The 6,756-nt window shown below is 37.4% G+C and overlaps 1 pseudogene; it reads right to left on the bottom strand.

Moving 5' to 3' along the window:
• Window positions 1-5,474: 5,474 nt before the first annotated feature.
• LOC124501602 (glyceraldehyde-3-phosphate dehydrogenase-like) lies at window positions 5,475-6,467 on the bottom strand (annotated as a pseudogene).
• Between the last annotated feature and the right edge of the window lie 289 nt (window positions 6,468-6,756).

Genomic DNA, 6,756 nt, shown 5'->3' with positions numbered 1-6,756 from the left:
TCCAAAACAAACTTGAGAAAAAAGAACGAAGGTGAAGGTATCTCACTCTCTGATTTTAAATTATATTACAGAGCTACAGTAGTCAAACACTATGGCACTGACAAAAGAACAGACATATAGATCCATGGAACAAAATAGAGATCATAGAAATAAAAGCACACATATACGGTTAACTGATCTTCAAACAAGAGTGACAAAAATACAAAATGAAGAAAAGATTGTCTCTTCAATAAATGGTGTTGGGAAAACTGGACAGCCACATGCACAAGAATAAAATTGGACCCATGTCTTATACCACATACAAAAATCAACTCAAAATTAATTAAAGACTTAAATGTAAGACCTGAAACTGTAGAACTCTTAGGAGAAATCATAGAAAAAAATTATAACGATCTTGGCAATAATTTTTTGATATGACACCAAAAGTATAAACAACAAATACAAAAATAAATGAGGCTAGACCAAACTAGAAGCCTTCTGCAAAGCAGAAAATAATCAACTAAACCAAAAGGCAATCTATGGAATGGGACAAATATTTGCAGATCAGGTATCTAGTAAGGGATTAATTTATAAAATATATAATGAATTCCTACAAATCAAGTGAAACACCCTCCCCCCATAATCCACTTATGTAAAAAGACTAAGGACTTGACTAGACATTTCTCCAAAGAAGATATACAAACAACCAACTTATATATGAAAAGATGTTCAACATCGCTATCCACGAACTGCAAATCAAAACCACAATGAAGTCTTACCTCACACCCATTAGGATGCCTATTATCAGAGAGAGAGAGAGAGAGAGACCAAAAAGTATTGGTGAGGATGTGAAGAAATTGGAGTCCTTCTACACTGTTGTTGAGAATTCAAAATGGTACAGCTTCTATGGAAAACAGTATGAAAATTCCTAAAATAATTAAAAATGGAACCACCATATGATCCACCAATCCCACTTCTAAGTATTTAACTAAAATAATTGAAATCAAGATCTTAAAGATATATTAGTTAGTACTCTCAAGTTCACTGCAGCACTATTTATAGTAGTCAACATGTGGAAACAACCTAAATGTCCTTCAACAGATAAATGGATAAAGATAATGTGATATATACATTTAATGAATTATCATCCAACCTTAAAAAGAAAGAAATCCCGAAATATACAACAACATGGATGAATGTTGAGGACATTAGGCTAAGTGAAATAAGCCAGTCACAAAAAAGACAAACACTATATGATTCCACTCTTATCAGATATCTCAAATAGTCAAACTCATAGAAGCAGAGACAAGAATGGTTGCTAGTGGCTGAGGGGTGGAATAATTGGGGGAGGGGCGGTTTGCTAATCAAGGGGTATACAGTTCTTTATTTAAGACGTGTAAATTCAAAAAATATTAAGTCCTAGAGAACTGCTAAACAACATTTTGCTTATAGTTAATTGTACAGTTTTGTACACGTAAACATCTATTAAGAGGGGAGATCTCTTATTCGTTTTCTTACCACAATCAGAAAAAGAGTCAATCCTTGTGCTTAAAAGATGTCAGTTGTGGAAGATTAAATTATGTGATTTGTAAGTAGGCATTCCATTCTCCCTAAAAATGTAGAGCTAGGTAACACATTTTGTGGCATTAGGGAGTTTTCACAAACATAGATGTCAGTGGGAAGCACTGTGGTTACAGTTGGGCTGATTCCTCTTTAACGGTCTGTCTCTCCCATTCTCTCTTACTGTTTTTCTTCAAAACTCCTTTTACTTTACTGACTCCAGACATTCTTCTCCCATTACTCCTTTCTTTAATATGCTTTAGTTCTAAGAAGTTGATATCTTCAAGTTTTCCTACGTATTCCATGACTTCCTTCCCTGACAACTGTCCCACAGCTGGAAGACTAACTCATCCCAATTTGATTATTACTCCCTCATGAAAGACGATTAAAGCAATATACCAGGGGTGGATCCTTGACCCAACTGTATTGAATGATTTTTCTTTGATAATTTGAGATTAAAAATTCAGAAATCTAAGCAGTCTCTGATGTGGACTATACTAAATGGAAAGGAAGAAAGGAAGGAAAGAGAGAAAGAAAGAAAGAAAGAAAGAAAGAAAGAAAGAAAGAAAGAAAGAAGAAAGAGAGAGAAAGAAAGAAAGAGAGAGAGAGAGAGAGAGAAAGAAAGAAAGAAAGAAAGAAGAAAAAAACTAGCAATGAAAGAAAGACATTAGAAAACTCAGACTTCTAACCAGAAGCCAGTCTGCAAAAAAGGGAAGAATGGAGGAAAAAGTGACGAGTGGAAGAAAAAGAATCTTGGACACTACCAGCTGCCAGATTTGACCAGCACACCTTGGGGCTGCAGATGGCAGATTAATCCAGATTCCTCAGTCAGAAAGGAGAGGGTGAGGAGGCCAAGCGCTCTGGTGGCGATGGCCCTGAAGAGAACTCTTCTCCAGTTTTTATTGAGAATCTTACCAGCACCTTTCAAGGAGTGCAGGGGAAAGGAATGTGTAGTTTCAAAAGCAGGAACAAAGCATACTCAGATTATTGGGGGAACAGTACAATCAGGTTAGTGACGTGCAGGCATACATTACAGGGGTAGTGTATACGTCATAGGAAGGGGGTTGTTTTACTACTTTAAATTGTTTACAGAGTGGAAAACATGTTGATCCACAGGCAAGGACAGACTGTATTGAGCCTTGACATTGCATAGGAGACCCGGTGTTCCTGGTCTGCTTTGGGGCTTCTCAACCAGCCATTTCCCAGGCTGCAAACATTCCTCGTTTAAATCTTGGCAAGCCAGGCTCTGTGAGCTTCCACAATCAGCTTTCTCATTCCTGGAGTAGTCCTTGGAAAGACCTGGTTGAACTTTTAGGTCTTATGTTCTCTAAGATACTTATGTATCCTTGAGATATTTTCTTCTTAAGTGCAACACGTTTGTAGTGTGATTGTGTCATTTTCAGTCAAAAGAATCCAGACTTTGGGTTTTCTGCCTCTTCCCTAGATCTTCTTTTACTTTCCCCTCTCTGCCCTCTCTGACATCATTTTTAAAAAATGATTTGAGGTCTGACATAATCCTCTCTACTGACATTTATCTTCTCTTCGTCTCCCTCTTGCCTCTTAATTTCTATCCACGATTGAGGTCTCTCTTTCTACTTCTCTCTCTGCCTTCTCCTGTCATGGTACTTTTGACCCTTAGCTGCCCGATGTTAACGTAATTCTCCTCTATAGTTTCTGGGTCCATTCTCATTTCATGGTTTCTCTTTCTTAATCACTTTTTCCTCTTCTTGAATCTAATTTGAGGCTTAGACATGAACGTAAGTCTTCGTTTAGGTTCTTTTAATCTCTGTAACGTCCCATCTATGTATCTACAGTGTTATATTACAAAAAGAAACTAAAGGAAAAATGCAATTGCTAAATATAGAAGCATACTACAAAAGTATACATAAATATTGTATAATTTTGTCTCAAGACAACTTTACCAAAATCCATTTCATTTTTTCTTTCAGTCAAAGAAAATTAAACAATTCTTGAATGCTCTGAGGTCAATGTGTCATGTCTTTACTATAGCACACAGACCAAAATGATCAGTTTGCACTATGTGAGAATCTGATCAGAAAGGTTTAATCTTGTCCTCAATTAAAAACACCATTACCTAATTGTCATTCGGTGTTCCCCTCTCAGAAGCTGAAAATATGCATATGAGAGAAATTTCCATGAAGGTAATGTTTATAGTCATTTCTGGGTTAAAGAATAAGATTTATTCACTTTATGGGAATGTATTTCCTGACATTTGTCCTATTGCATTATGATCAAAGGGCTGTAGTGCTGAATGTGGGAACTTCTCTAGGAAGGCTGACTGTAAGTGATTATGTAAACTTCTAAGCAAAGGCAATTTCCGTTATGCACCCTGACAGTCAGAAATCCTTTGCAGGTTACATATTGCTGAATATAACAGGTTTCTATGTACTGGGATTCCACAGGAAATTTTGGGTTGTTTTGTAAGTATAAAGATAATAGGTATGTTGTTGCCAATAACTTGAATCCAAAGAGATGAACCTGTTCAGATCATATTCGTGGATATTGTTCACGTTTTATTTTAGAAACAGATGAGAATTTTGCTGGCAAATAGGAAACCAAAGTCAGTTTTCAGATCTATGACCTCTAACCTATGAGATAAGGAAATTGGCCTGAGTACTCATGGAACTCTGTGAGCTTTATTTTCAACCTCTCTTATGTCAACCAGTGAGTTGAGTGTGTCTCTATTACTATCATTAACAAGTAGAATATTATTGATTTTTTTTATGCTAAATTCTGCTAGGGAGTAACTTTTGGATAGGACAAGAAATTACGTAGATTTCTTGCATTTAATGATTTGCATCCACATATAAAAATACAAACATTCAAAAATATTTGTAATAAGTTTTATGCACTAAAATTTTTATGACTTAATTATTTTATTCAGGTGTTTATTCAAATATCTTTTCCTCAGAGAGGCTTTCCAAATTCAGCTTTTCTAAAAGAGATCCTACCCATTACTATTTATACCCATATCTTACCTTAATGTTGGTTATAGCACATGCCATTCCTTTATACACATACAGAGGTTATCTGTGTAGTTGTCCTTCCTCAGCTAGAACATTAGCTCTACAAAGATAGGGCTTTTGCCTCCTTTTGTTCTCTACTGTCTTGTTGAGCCAGGAAAGATTCTAACTTGGTGAATGAATGAATCATAGCATTCACTATCATGATTTAAAAAAAAAGAAGAAAGAAAGAAAGAAAGAAAAAGAGATAAAAGGAAATTAAATGATTCACAATGGCAAGACTGTTGATTAACTTAGTATAAATTCTTAACTTATATCGTTAACACCTAGTATATTTTTATAACAAAACATTTTTGTTGTGAAGAGATTTTTTGTAACATTATGTAAATAAAGAAAGTCCTAGAATTGTGTATGTAACATAATTACAGTGTAAATAGGTATAACCTATTTACAGGAGGAACTGAGAAAAAAAGTTCCAAAATATTTATAGCATGTGTGCTTAGATGCAGACGTCATGGGTTTTATTTTTAAATATTTTGCAATTATTATTTAGAGACTATGGTAAGAAGAAATGAGGCAAAAAGGAAGAAAAGGAGAAAAATATAGTAGTGATTGAGATTTGAGTATTAGAGATAAATAAGCTATCATGCTAAGGTACTGTAAGTATGAAGACTTTAACAACAAAGAGTAGTACACGATGTTTTTGGAGTACTCACTAACTGTAAGTATTGTTAGAAGTTTGTTTGTTTTTGGTACAGTATACTTTACTGATGGTACATGACACAGTAGGGTTCCCCAAGTCCCTCCCTTCTTTAGGGGATCTGGGATGGAAACTGTGTAGAGGTCATGAGATTCTCAGTATGTTAGGGGATGAGTTGGGGTAAAGATTCCCCAGCAGCTGAGAATCTTTCTCTTCCTTTCTCTTACTGGGACTGGTGGTCCAGGGGGCTATTACTCCTTAGAGGCTACATGGACCATAATGTCCACCACTTGGTTGCTATAGCCAAATTCACTGTCATACCAGGAAATGAGCTTGACAAAGAGGTCACTGAGAGCTAGGCTAGCCCCAGTGTCGAAGGTAGAAGAATGAGTGTCACTGTTAAAGTTATAGGAGAAAAACTGATTCTCCATGTAGCCCAGGATGCCCTTGAGGGGGCCTCTGATGCCTGCTTCACCACCTTCTAGATGTCATCATATTTGGCAGCTTTCTCCAGGATGCACGTCAGATCTACAACTGATACACTGGGGTTGGGGGCTTGGAAGGTCATGCCAATGAGCTTCCCATTCAACTCAGGAATGACCTTGCCTACAGCCTTGGCAGTGCAAGTAGAATCAGGGATTATGTTCTGAGCAGCACCTTGGCCATCATGCCACAGCTTTCCAGAGGGGCTGTCCAGTTTTCTGGTGGCAGGGATGGCCTGGACTGTAGTCATGTATCCCTCCACAATGCCAAATTTGTCACTGATGACCTTAATCAGAGGGGCCAAGCAGTTGTGGTACAAGAGGTATTGTCAACAATCTTGAGGTAGTGGCCATACTTCTCATGATTCACTCCCATCACAAATATGGCACCAGCAGAAGGGGCAGAGATGATGACTCTCTTGGCCCCACCCTTCAAGTGAGACCCAGACTTTTCCATGTGGTGAAGACTCCAGTGGACTCCACAACATACTGAACACCAGCATCATGCCTTTTGATGTTGGTGGGATCACCCTCCTCCAAGATGGAGATGAGTTTTCCATTGATGACAAATTTCCCATTCTCAGCCTTGATTGTGCTGTTCCATTTGTTGTGGGTGGCATCATATTGGAACATGTTGATCATGTAGTTGAGGTCAAGGAAGACGTCACTGATGGTGACAATATCCATTTTGCCAGAGCGAAAAGCAGCCCTGGTGACCAGGTGCCCGATACAGCTGAATCCATTTACTCTGACCTTCACCATCATGTCTTGGGGACATGGCTGGCACTGCACCAGAAGATGCAACTGTCTGTCAAACAGGGAGGAGCAGAGAGCCTGAAGTTCTTTACATAAATAAAATTGTTCTGTTCTCATAATTACTAAATGAGGTCAGTGTTATAGTTGTTATTATCATTGTTATTCCCACTGTAGATGCCCAGAGAGATCATACTACTCCCCAAAGTTGTCCAAATAAGAAGTGGTGATTTGAATATGATTCAGGGTCTGTAGTCTTAACCTCTGATTAAGAATAAGAATGGTAGTAATTGCTTCT

This window comes from Lynx rufus, unplaced genomic scaffold, assembly GCF_022079265.1.
Source record: "Lynx rufus isolate CCGP_SWC_20201006 ecotype Redwood Valley unplaced genomic scaffold, mLynRuf1.p SCAF_7, whole genome shotgun sequence".
Taxonomy (NCBI): Eukaryota; Metazoa; Chordata; class Mammalia; order Carnivora; family Felidae; genus Lynx; species Lynx rufus.
This window is presented reverse-complemented; position numbering and strand designations above follow the sequence as displayed.